Source organism: Gigantopelta aegis, unplaced genomic scaffold (assembly GCF_016097555.1).
Source record: "Gigantopelta aegis isolate Gae_Host unplaced genomic scaffold, Gae_host_genome ctg1621_pilon_pilon:::debris, whole genome shotgun sequence".
Taxonomy (NCBI): domain Eukaryota; kingdom Metazoa; phylum Mollusca; class Gastropoda; order Neomphalida; family Peltospiridae; genus Gigantopelta; species Gigantopelta aegis.
This window is the reverse complement of record NW_024532773.1, coordinates 143510-155804: the sequence shown is the minus strand read 5'-3', so window position 1 is coordinate 155804 and position 12295 is coordinate 143510. Positions and strand designations below refer to the sequence as shown.

General features: G+C 37.9%; 1 long non-coding RNA gene across 1 annotated transcript in view; it reads right to left on the bottom strand.

The window, feature by feature from the left end:
- The window catches only part of LOC121391088, a 60498-nt gene extending 48759 nt beyond the window's left edge, over positions 1-11739 (bottom strand). The window contains exon 1 of the long non-coding RNA XR_005960353.1: positions 11699-11739. This is a non-coding gene — a long non-coding RNA (uncharacterized LOC121391088). The remainder of the gene's footprint in view (positions 1-11698) is intronic.
- Positions 11740-12295: the final 556 nt, after the last annotated feature.

Sequence of the window (12295 nt, the reverse complement as noted above, 5' to 3'; positions counted from 1 at the left end):
ACTGACACATTTTTTTACTTTTTAACAAGTTCCACCATCCAAATTTCAATCATATGTATTCCTCTCATGACCCTGACCAAATTTGTTATTTTTCGGGCAGATTTAAAATCCAAGTTGGCCGTCCTAGCCTCTGATTGACAGACATTTTTTTGCTTCTTCTCAAGGTCCACCAGGCAGGTTTCAATCAAACTTAGTCCAAATGATTCTCTCATGACTTACCAAGTGTTGTTATTTTTGGGGCTGATTCAAAATCCAAGATGGCCTCCCAGGCCTCTGATTAATTGAGACCTTTTAGTTCTTAACTTCCACTAGCCACGTTTCAATCAAATTCAGTCCAAGTGATCCTCTCATGACACTTACCAAGAGTTGTTATTTTGGGGGCAGTTGCAAAATCCAAGGTGGCCAATCTGGCCTTTGATTGACGGAGTTGTTTTTGACTTCTCATGGTCCACGTACAAGCAGATTTCAACAAATTCTATTCCAAATTATCCTCTCATGGCCCTGACCAAGTATTGTTATTTTTAAGACCGATTCAAAATCCAAGATGGCCAGCCTGGCCTCCGATTGTCTGAGACATTTTTAACTTCTTTTCAAGGTCCACCATCCAGGTTTTAACCAAACTTGGTTGAAACGATCCTCTCGTGGACCTGACAAAGTATTGCTACTTTGGGAGCTGATTCAAAATCCAAGATGGCCACCCTGGCCTCTGATTGGCTCAGACATTTTCAACATCTCAAATTCCACCAGGCTAATTAATTTCAACCAAACATGGCCCATGTCATCCTCTCATGGCCATGCATATGTTATTATTTTGGGGGCCAACTGAAAATCCAATAATTACAAGATGATCCTGTTTTAACCATATTGTATTAATAATATTAATTTTGTTTTAATTATTATTGTAAATACTATCTAAATCTGTTACACATATGTTTGGTTGTTTAGCCACTGTTCCCATTGACTTTGATAAGTAATGTGAGAAGTTATCAATTTTAAAAAAATAACCATGAACATGATTTGGACAGCTGTTTCTGTTAAAATTCAGCTACACAAACTAAGCCTTTCTTGTGTGGAACCTTGCGCAAGCTTCCACAAGTGTAGACATGCTTTCACAGTTGAAGATATACAAGCAGCAAGCTTCCACAAGTGTAGACATGCTTTCACGCCCAAACAAAAATTGCAAGCTTAATAAATAGCTGGTAACAACCTTGCAGCAAGGTAGTAACTACCGCGTTTCGAGCTAGTATTTGGAACCTTTTTACAACCTTGCCACAAGCTTGCGACGAGCTTCTTGCAACCTTGCGACGAGCTTCCTGCATGCAAGCTTATTCAGTTTAAGCTAGTATTTGGAACCTTTTTACAACCTTGCCGCAAGCTTGCGACGAGCTTTCCGCAAGCTTGTTGCAAGCTTGTTGCAACCTTGCCGCAAGCTTGCGGGAAGCTTGTTGCAACCTTGCCGCAAGCTTGTTGCAACCTTGCCGCAAGCTTGTTGCAACCTTGCCGCAAGCTTGCGGGAAGCTTGTTGCAACCTTGCCGCAAGCTTGCGACGAGCTTCCCGCAAGCTTATTCAGTTTAAGCTAGTATTTGGAACCTTTTTACAACCTTGTTGCAAGCTTGCGACGAGCTTCCCGCAAGCTTGCGACGAGCTACCCGCACGCTTCCGACGAGCTTCCCGCAAGCTTGCAACAAGCTTCCTGCAAGCTTGCGACGATCTACCTACAAGCTTGCATCAGTGGCAGCCATCTTGCATCTTGTATAATTCTTTAAAAAACACAACAATGGTTTTAAAGTGAAAAACATGAACAGTTAAAACAAAAAAATAGGTGCTACATGTTGTCAGATACTTAGGCTACAAAATTAGTTTACCTGTCTGATAGACATGTTCCATTTATGTGGGATAGTCTTGACTAAACTAATATGCTAAAAAGCTCCTGGTCCTATATTCTTCTTCTTCTTCTTCTTCTTGTTTTAGGTTATATTCCTCCACTATCTGGAGATCCACACTGTGGTGTAAAGTGATTTGTTTGTTTCTTCTTGTTTTCTTTTTTCTCCTGTTCCACCAAGCAGGATTCAACCAAACTTGGTCCAAATGATCCTGTTATAGACCTGACCAAGTGTTATTATTTTTCAGGCCAATAAAAATTCCAAGATGGCCACCCTGGCCTCTGAATAACTGAGACATTTTTAACTTTTACTCAAGTTCCACCATGCAAATTTAAACCATATGTATTCCTAATGATCCTCTCATGGCCCTGACCAAGTTTGTTATTTTTTCGGGCAGATTTAAAATCAAGATCGCTGCCCTGGCCTCTGATTGACAGAGACATTTTTTTGCTTCTTTTCAAGGTCCACCAGGCCGGTTTCAATCAAACTTAGTCCAAATGATTCTCTCATGACTTACTAAGTGTTGTTATTTTTGTGGCTGATTCAAAATCCAAGATGGCCACCCTGGCCTCTGATTGGCTCAGACATTTTCAACATCTTCTCAAATTCCACCAGGCTAATTTCAACCAAACATGGCCCATGTCATCCTCTCGTGGCCATGCATATGTTATTATTTTTGGGGCCAATTGAAAATCCAATTATTACAAGATGATTCTGTTTTAACCATATTGTATTATCATTCGTATGTATTAATATTAATTTTGTTTTAATTATTATTGTAAATACTATCTAAATATGTAACATGTATGTTTGGTTGTTTAGCCACTGTTCCCACTGAATTTAATAAATCATATGAGAAGTTATGAATTAAAAAAAAAATAACCATGAAAATTATTTGGACGTAGCTTTTTCTCCACAAGTGTAGACATGCTTTCACAGTTGAAGATATACATGCAGCAAGCTTACAAAAATGAAAACATGCTTGCGGGAAGCTTGCACAGTTGAAGATATGCATGCAGCAAGCTTGCGCAAGCTTACAAAATGAAAACATGCTTGCGGGAAGCTTGCACAGTTGAAGATATGCATGCAGCAAGCTTGCAAAATGAAAACATGCTTGCGGGAAGCTTGCACAGTTGAAGATATGCTTGCAGCAAGCTAGCAAAAATGAAAACATGCTTGCGGGAAGCTTGCACAGTTGAAGATATGCATGCAGCAAGCTTGCACATGCTTTCACAAATGAAAACATGCATGCGGCAAGCTTGCAGAAATACTGACTACCTTACGCGAGCTAAATGTTAGCTTGCAAATAGCTTGCATTGCTTGTACTACCTTGTAACAACCTTGTAACTACCTTGCAACAACCTAGCCGCAAGCATGCATTTTTGTTTGGGACAGTTGAAGATATACATGCAGTAAGCTTGCAAAAATGAAAATATGCTTGCGGGAAGCTTGCACTGTTGAAGATATGCATGCAGCAAGCTTGCACATGCCTTGCACAAATGAAAACATGCATGCGGCAAGCTTGCAGAATTACTGACTACCTTACGCGAGCTAAATGTTATCTTGCATTACTTGTACTACCTTGTAAAAACCTTGTAACTACCGTGCGATAACCTAGCCACAAGCATGCATTTTTGTTTGGGGCTAGCTAGCTGTGTCTAAAATACAAAAACAAAAATCTAAATCCGATTCCAGGCCTTGACTGTAACATTTTTCAGTGGTAGCCCAAGTTATGAAATCTGGCAGCCCTCAGTAAAAATTAGTATCCTCATAATTTTAATAAATGTTTTAAAAAAACGAGAGAAAAAAAAGTAAAATAATTTATTTTTATTAAAAAATGTTGTTTAAGAATCTTGTTGATTGCAGATGTACCAAAAACATCTAGTAGCCTGGCAGACTACCAGGTTTAGACATCTGGTAGTCCAAGTGAGAAATCGGTAGCCAAAACACCCTGGGCTACTGCTAAGATCTAGCCCTGTTTAGTTTGATTATTCTCCAAGTTCAGTCAAGACATTAAACTTACATGTTGTTAACCGGAACCAACGTTACACGAAGAAACACAGTCTTCTCTATGTTACAGCACAGGTTTGTTTCACATAGCGACGTCGGTTTTCTTCATGTAGCATTGGGAACTGGTTAACAACATGTAAGTTTAATGTCACAACTATGGACTCGAGAATAATCAAACTGAACAGGGCTAGATCTTAGCAGTAGCCCCGGGTGTTTTGACTACCGATTTCTTATATATACATATATATAAAGCTATGATGCATCAGATTTAGAAAAACAAAAATTGTATTTTAGACACAGTAGCTTACGATTATTTGGTTGTCAACAATTGCCAAAGCATTATATAGAATTTCCTCTATAGTGGAGTGGCTTATAGCTCCAAATTTTGAAGAAATCATGACATGCTGGTCCAAAGCACCAAATTTGGTATACTTGTCAGTTAGATCATACAAAAATATTATTCGATGAGGTGCCCGATCTACAACCCCCAGAACAATATTTCTCAAGATGGCTGCCATCAACATTATCAGAAATAACCCTTTTCACCATAACTTTGAAACTAAAGGTCTTAAAGAAGTGAAACCACTGTCTATATCTACTACTTGAATGGTGTTACTGGTTTTATAGTGATTAAAATCATATATGTCCATATTCCAAGATGGCCACCACCGCCATTATAAAAATATCACCCTTTTCAACATAGCTTTGAAACTAAAAGACATAGAGAGGTAGGACTATACCTACTATTTCAGCATCAAGGTGTTATGTGGTAATACTACAGTTATGATGGCCAGTATCATACTTGCCCAGTATCATACTTGCCCATATTCAAGATGGCCGCAACCGCCATTATAAAACATCACTCATTTCAGCATGGCTTTAAAACTACAAGACAGAGGGGTAGAACTAGTGTATATACCTACTATTGGATATTAAGGTTTTATGTGGTAATACTAGAGTTATGGTGGCCAGTATCACATTTGCCCATATTCAATATGGCCCCTAACGCAATTATAAATGTTTAAAAAGACACTCTTTCCAGCTAAGTTTTGATTTACAAGACATATGTCCACTATTTATATCAATTATTTTAGAATCAATCTATGTGGTGATACTAGTTTTATACCTGTATTTAAATACTCATTTGTGATTTATTTGTTTTGTAATAAATATAACATTACATAACAATAAAGACAGTTTATTCAACATAAAAACCCACTGCTAAAAGTAAAGCAAAGACCAAACAACAAATGGGAGACATTAAGAGTGACTATAGCCTCTTCAGCCAGTTGTTCATTTCCTGTCAAGTGCGTGATGGAAACTTGGAAGAGGTCTTTATGCACAAAAACCACCCATGCCTCCATCTCTAAGTGACCATGGCAAACTTCGAATACCATGTTGCAAATCCAACCTACTGGATCTTTTGTACTCCAAAACGCCGGAAGCTCCATCTAGCTTTGATGTCAAACTATTTGATGGCCCAGCAGTGGTGTATTCACTTCCAGTTGGAGATGCTTCAACATTTGGCCAGTACAGCAAGGAGATCCTCAGACACTGGGCCTATCGTCAACTTCACAACTGTAAGCGTATTGATGTTGTATGGGATGTCTACAAGACCAATAGTCTAAAGTAGGCCAAAGGTTTCTGCACAGACAAAGCTACCAAAGGACTTTGGTGCTTTTCTACATGACTCAACCAATAAAGGAGGATTGTTTGCTCTACTCACTGAAGATATAGAAGCCACTGATTTTCCACCAGACAAAGTAGTCTGTGTTACCTCTGGTCACTCAGTTGTGACAAAGGGCAGCAGTGAGCCGATGCCAGAATCTGACCAGGAAGAGGCAAATACCAGAATATGTCTACATGTTGCAGATGCTGCATAAAAAGGAAAAAGAATGATTATGATCAGCACTGTAGACACAGATGTGGTCGTTATTCTTATTGGCATTTATTTCCAACTGGCAAAGTTGCACCCTGGTATTCAGCTTTGGGTAGCATTTGGCAAAGGCAAGAACTTCTGATACTTTCATATCAATTCCATTTGCTCTGAGCTTGGAAAAGACCGATGCTGTGATCTTCCATTCTTCCATGCCTTTGCTGGATCAGATACTACATCTGAGTTTTTTGGAAAGGCCAAGAAAAGATGCTGGGAAGCTTGGACGTCATTTCCACCTGTGACAGCAGGCATTCACTTATCCTAATGTGAACCCATTTGATCCAATGAGTTTCAATTCTCGACACTTTGAAGTCATAAAAAACTTTACATGCATTTTTATTGATAGATCATCACGCTCAAGAACTGTAAACAACCTAAGAAGAGCAATGTTCCCGCGAAAGACTCCAATGATGCAAACCTGCCACCAACTCAGGCTGTTTTGATCAAACACACAAATCGAAGTGTGTATCAGGCTAGTATCTGGTTGAGATGCTTGGAATCTGAACAGAACTGTCCTAGTCCAGAGAGATTTGGTTGGGTTAAAAAGAACAGCCATTGGGAGCCAATTTGGACAACACAACCAGAAGTATCAAAAACTTGCAAGCAGCTGATCAAATGTGGAAGCAAGGCAGAACCTATTTGTAAAAGGAAATGTGTTTGCAGAACAGGACTCAAATGCACTACATTGTGCCACTGTAGAGGACTTTGTACTAAGTAATATAAGTGCTGATTCAAATAACCAATAATATGAATATCTCACGGAATGACATTGAATTATAAGTTTCAGACAATATTGTCCTATATTCTTGACATTTGAAGAACATTTTGCATCTTACTGTTCATTCCATGGGTGGCCATCTTGGAATATGGACATATTACTGAATGGTTGTATGAAAGAACTCGAACAACTTGGCAGGGGTTTAGGGTTTATTCTAGATCATCAATCGGGTGGGATATGAAGATCCCTGGTTCCAGATATCGCTATAACAGACATATACACACACATTCAAAGACCCTTTAAAATTCTCTGTGAATGTTAGTTGTGCAGTTGCTGTTAATAAAAGCTTGTCTTCTCATAAAAGTGGTCTGTTCTCCTTGAATGTCATAAAGATTCTGACCAGGAGAACACAGAAACAATGACACTGGGCTTGCACGAACTGAGTTGTCAGTGAGCACAACCCAAGCCCAGAAAACCAGAGAAAGCAGGAAAACAAAGAAAGCCTGCACAAGTATAACCTGACAGAATAAAACTATGTGAACAGTGTTTTAAAATAGTATGTGTGTAGTGAATGTAGTTTAAAACACCCGGTTACAGACAAATCAGGGATTCAAAATTTTTCAAAACAATTACTTGCCACAGGGCAAGTGCCAATCAGATATTCACTTGTCCCATATATTTTTCCACTTTCCCATACTTCTTACGGCAACCAATTGTGTTACTCCTATTTAATTTAACACAGTGATTAATAGTGTAATAATCTTGTAAGTAATTGATTTAATTGTACAAATAAAGAATTTTGCCAATAGGTTACATTTACCTAGGAAGTACTAAATGTATATGTCTGTCCAGTAGGCCTAGTATCAACTGTCTTCTATATTTGTTGATTTAAACTTTATTTTTTAAATAATGCCCATTTGTTGATTTAAACTTTATTTGTTTGGTAGTGTCCACTTGTTCATCTAAATATAATTATTGTGTCAATGTATGCCTTAGTGACCACTTGTATGGCCGGGAATGTTATGAGATCCATTTCCACTCGTGAGCCATTCTTTTATGGCTGGCATTGGTTCAAAAATGTTTAGGGATTTTGGCCCATGAGTCATTATTGTGTGTATATTATTTAAATTGTTTTGCCCCAAAACACTTCTCTGGAGTTTTACCCTGTTAATAGCTGAGAAAAGTCTCTCGCAAATAGTCGTGGCTGTGCTCAAAGTGAACATGAGCTCTGTTACTTTGCAAATGGCTTTAAATAGCTCTTCAGTACATAGATGTATGTTTACATATAAATCACGACAGCTATTCACGAAACAACGAAAACGTAAGTTAGGTGTAAAGTTGGACATATATATAAGAGTGCCTCCAGTTACAACTAACGCTGCATGTAAGTCGTGTACATATAATAAATCAAGCATGATCGCCGTTATTTACTATTATTTCCGAAAACTGGCAGCATTTCCAATAACTGAAGCAGTTTGCGATGGCGAACACCCACGGATTTAACATATTTTTGTTGGTGATCGAATGGATGTTTTCGACTCGGCCAATTTCTCTTGAGTTATCTTTTCCTTTTAAAGAAATATCCTCAAGTTCGTACCAAAACGCGGTTCCTCACCAATACCAAAATGTCAAGGTTCACTGTTCGCGATGTTATTGTTAGCAGACGACAAACGAAATTACGTTTTGCGCATTTGTTATTTACCAGGCAATCTGATTAAAATTAGCTCTACTGGTCTCACTAGTAGATCTAACAGCATTGCATGGACTCCCATGTCCAGGTGACATTTCATCTATAAATAACAATTTAAATATCGACCAATTACACTTCGCCTTTTATAACGTTATTCGGGAGCATACAAATTCTAAAAATATCTTGATACGAATTGTATATAAAATTTTATATTGAAATTAGTTTCTGGCATACTTCGTAATTCACCCGAATCATTTCGTATACCCTCGGCATAATCCCGAATGTTTTCAAATTATTTTCAAATCACTTGCATGATTTTGCAAGTAATGTTTTGTTTGGTCGAATGAAAGGTCAGCTGGACATGAGCTCCAACGGGCTGCTGTTAGATCCACATGTAATAGTGGAGCTAATTTTAATTAGATTGTTTACCCGGTAGCCATCGTTTCTAATGTGGGGTTTTTTATTTCTCCGGTGAGAGTGTTAAATCGTAGATTTACGTCCAACTAAGTTACGTTTACATTTACGACCGTCTTTGAGAATAAGGTGCTTCTTGCACGTAAACGTAAATCTATGGCAGACGTAAGTGCTAGTCGTAGACGTAAATTTACACCTTTTTGTGAATATGGGTCCTGATTCTGGAACCACGTTAATGTCTAATTTAATTTGAATATGACAATTTTAAACTGTATCATTTACCATGTCTGCAAGGATTAAAATTTACGATTGCACACACAATGCATGCATACTTTATTTTTATATAAGCTGTAAAGCGTATTGGATGTTATTTCTAAGTTTGAAGATCATCGAACCGATTACTTGTCTGAATTCAGTCGAACGTTCAGTGGCGGAAATTACCGATCTTAGTCAATAGTAAAAGGGGAATAACTCTAAAGTTGTTATCGAACTTTTCAACACATTGTTTTCCGTTTTGGTGTGTCAACACATTGACAAGAGTTCCGATCATTCCAGCATTTAGGGTTAGGGTTAGTTCTCCTTAGAGCTATGTACATGGTCGCACGATCGGAACTCTTTCCAAAGCTTTTACCGAGATTTGTAACAAAATTTTAAATAGGTTTTAGGTGTTACATTAGTCACTTGTCATCGGGCATATGCAGTTAACATAATTACTTGCCCGGCATGAAAATTCCACTTGGCACGGGCGTCGGGCGATGGGATTTTTGAACCCCTGCAAATATGATTTTAATTACAGTAAATCCAATATCTTCACACAGCATGTAATAATAGGTATATATTCTGTTTGTATGTCTCAAACTTTTAGTATAAGTGTTGAAGTTACGTTGAAATGGGTCATTTTTAATAATGGCGTTGGCAGCCATTTTGGAATATGATCAACTATAATATCAGCCTATTTAAAATCAGTATTGACCTTGAAATAATGGGTATTTCTAATGGCGGTGGCGGCCATCTTGGAATATCAATAAATATTATTTTAATCACTATGAAACCAATAACACCATTCAAGTAGTAGATATAGACACTGGTTCCACTTCTTTAGTCCTTTAGTTTAAAAGTTATGGTGACAAAACCTATTTCTGATAATGGTGTTGGCGGCCATCTTGAAAAATACTAATCTGGGGGTCGTAGGTCGGGCACCTCATCAAATTATGTTTTTGTATAGTCAAGTATACCAAATTTGGTGCTTTGGACCAGCATGTCACAATTTTTTTGCTAAGCCACCATACTACTAGACTTCCCCTACATATCAATATCAATAAGGGGAGGGCATTTCGTTATGTATGGGCAGGAGATGAAAAATGCAATTTAAATTTGTTTGAATAATTTCCTCCATTAATTGTTTTAATATATTTAAATACATCATACTGACAGGAGTGCAGAAAGTACTAGCCCCCGTTCGCAATATGGGAGTAAAAATTGTGACAAATTGATTGATTACGTTGAAAGTATGTTGCTGTTTTAAATATATATTGTTCCGTTAAATACTTGCGGGATGTCACTTGAATTTTGAAAATCTATATGAAAGAAATGTGAAAATATTTATTTCAGAATATTTTTTTTTTTATTGATTTGTCAATTAAAGGTAGGGTCAACTCAAACAAGAGCCTTATGTGTTGGAAAGATGCATACCCGGACCACCAACACATACTGACACTTTAATAAATTTACATGATTATTCCTGCTAACTGGGGGCAGTCATTTTGTTTAGTTTTTGTGACGTCCAGTGGTATAGCTTGGGGCGAAGTGACGTCAGCTTCGTCCATCTCCTCTATACACAGGGTAAACAAATGCTTTAATTTACGACAAGGCGCTTCGCTTTCATCAACCTGACTTGTAAAATAACATAAATGACTTGATTGTATAATAAACTATTTAACTAAATATATTTCAGTTTGTATCAATAGAACGAAATGAAGTTATAGTATTTTTCTTTTTTTTAAAATCCAAAGACAAAATGCATATTATTAGGCCTATAGGTAGGGTAAGTTCGAGCAAAAACGACCACTCACGATACCAAAGTGATACTTTTCTTTTCTTTGGGATGACGTAATTGGTCAGTTTTGTGATTTTAGATGGGAAAGTCTACTTAAGCAAGGGTTTTACAGAATTACTTACAGTAGCAGGGCGGCTGGTAATGTCCATTACGAATAAACGGGGTATCCGTGCGGTTATAATACAATACCCTGTGTTCTTAATAAAAGAGGCACGTCTTTTTAGTGTGTCTAGACAGTGTCTGAGGACCGTCTAAATATACACCTGCCAATCAGGAACCACAGGTACAGGCCACGGAAAGAAAAGACCAATTAACCAAGAAAACACTCCAATTATTATTTCTATACATGGGTTAATTTATGTACAAAATATAATAGTTATTTCAACACTGACAATGGTGGTTTATTTTGTATTGAAAAAATAATATATAATTGGTGCTGGCTTACTGGGATGGCTATTATTAGAGGAGGACGTATTCACTAGGATGGTACAAAATGGCTGCGCCCGTTATATATAATAGCCGTCACATTTAACAGTTTTATTAATTAACTATAAGATTATACTTGTTGATATTAAGCAATAATGTGCATTATATATCGTTGAATATGTATACCATGCCAAATGCCTTAATTGTCCCCTCTTTAAGGTTTGGCCGGGACATTTATGTTGTTTGCCAAGTGGCAAGTGATGTTGATCACTGGAAGGGTCCTCCCTCGATTTTGTTTGCCAAGTGATGTTAATCACTGGAAGGGTCCTAAATAATATACATTTTAAGTGGAGACGGTGTATATTATAATAGGTTAAACAGTAATATATTATTGTTCTAACTTCTATCGACCCGTACCCCTCTATATCAAAGGCTCTAAAGACTAACCCTATTCCTAAAACTGCCTTAACAAGTGAAAGGGGGGTACTGGTCGAACTCATGACTAAATGTGACCATTAAAAACAAAATGTAACGGGTAAATGACTAAATAAAATGTCCATCTACCTGAATCTTCTTGCAGAACCATCCACAAAAATAGTTCCTGCTTGAGTGCTAAAAACACTAGCAACTTGCAAAAACGTACCCAAATCGAAACGTACCTGGATTAATCGTACCCACTTTCAGTCGAATGCCTGACGTTTCGCCTCAAGCATGTTCGCCCCCAAAAGTATGTCAGTTCACACACACACACACACACACACACACACACACACACACACACACACACACACACCACAACGTATTAATACAATGCACCCCCCCCCCCCCCTCAATGATTTACCAGTTCGCCTTCGCTAAAAAGGCAATGTAGGGTTTGGTGCGTCTTCGCTTTTGTCCGTCCCACGGGCGTTCGGGTCCCTGTCTGCGGTTATGGGTTTATGATTAGTACCAGTCGATGGAACACCGATGTATAGCCGTTGTTCCTTTATTTAGGTCAGATTATACCAAATAAAACCCAATGGATATCAGTACTACAACCCCTTTGTTTCGCTACATTTTTAGCCCAGATGAAACTAATGTTTTCTACAACCAACACTGACATTTATAACCAATCTGGTGTTAACTTCTCTATCAAAAGTTTGGTACACCTCGAACTTTGAC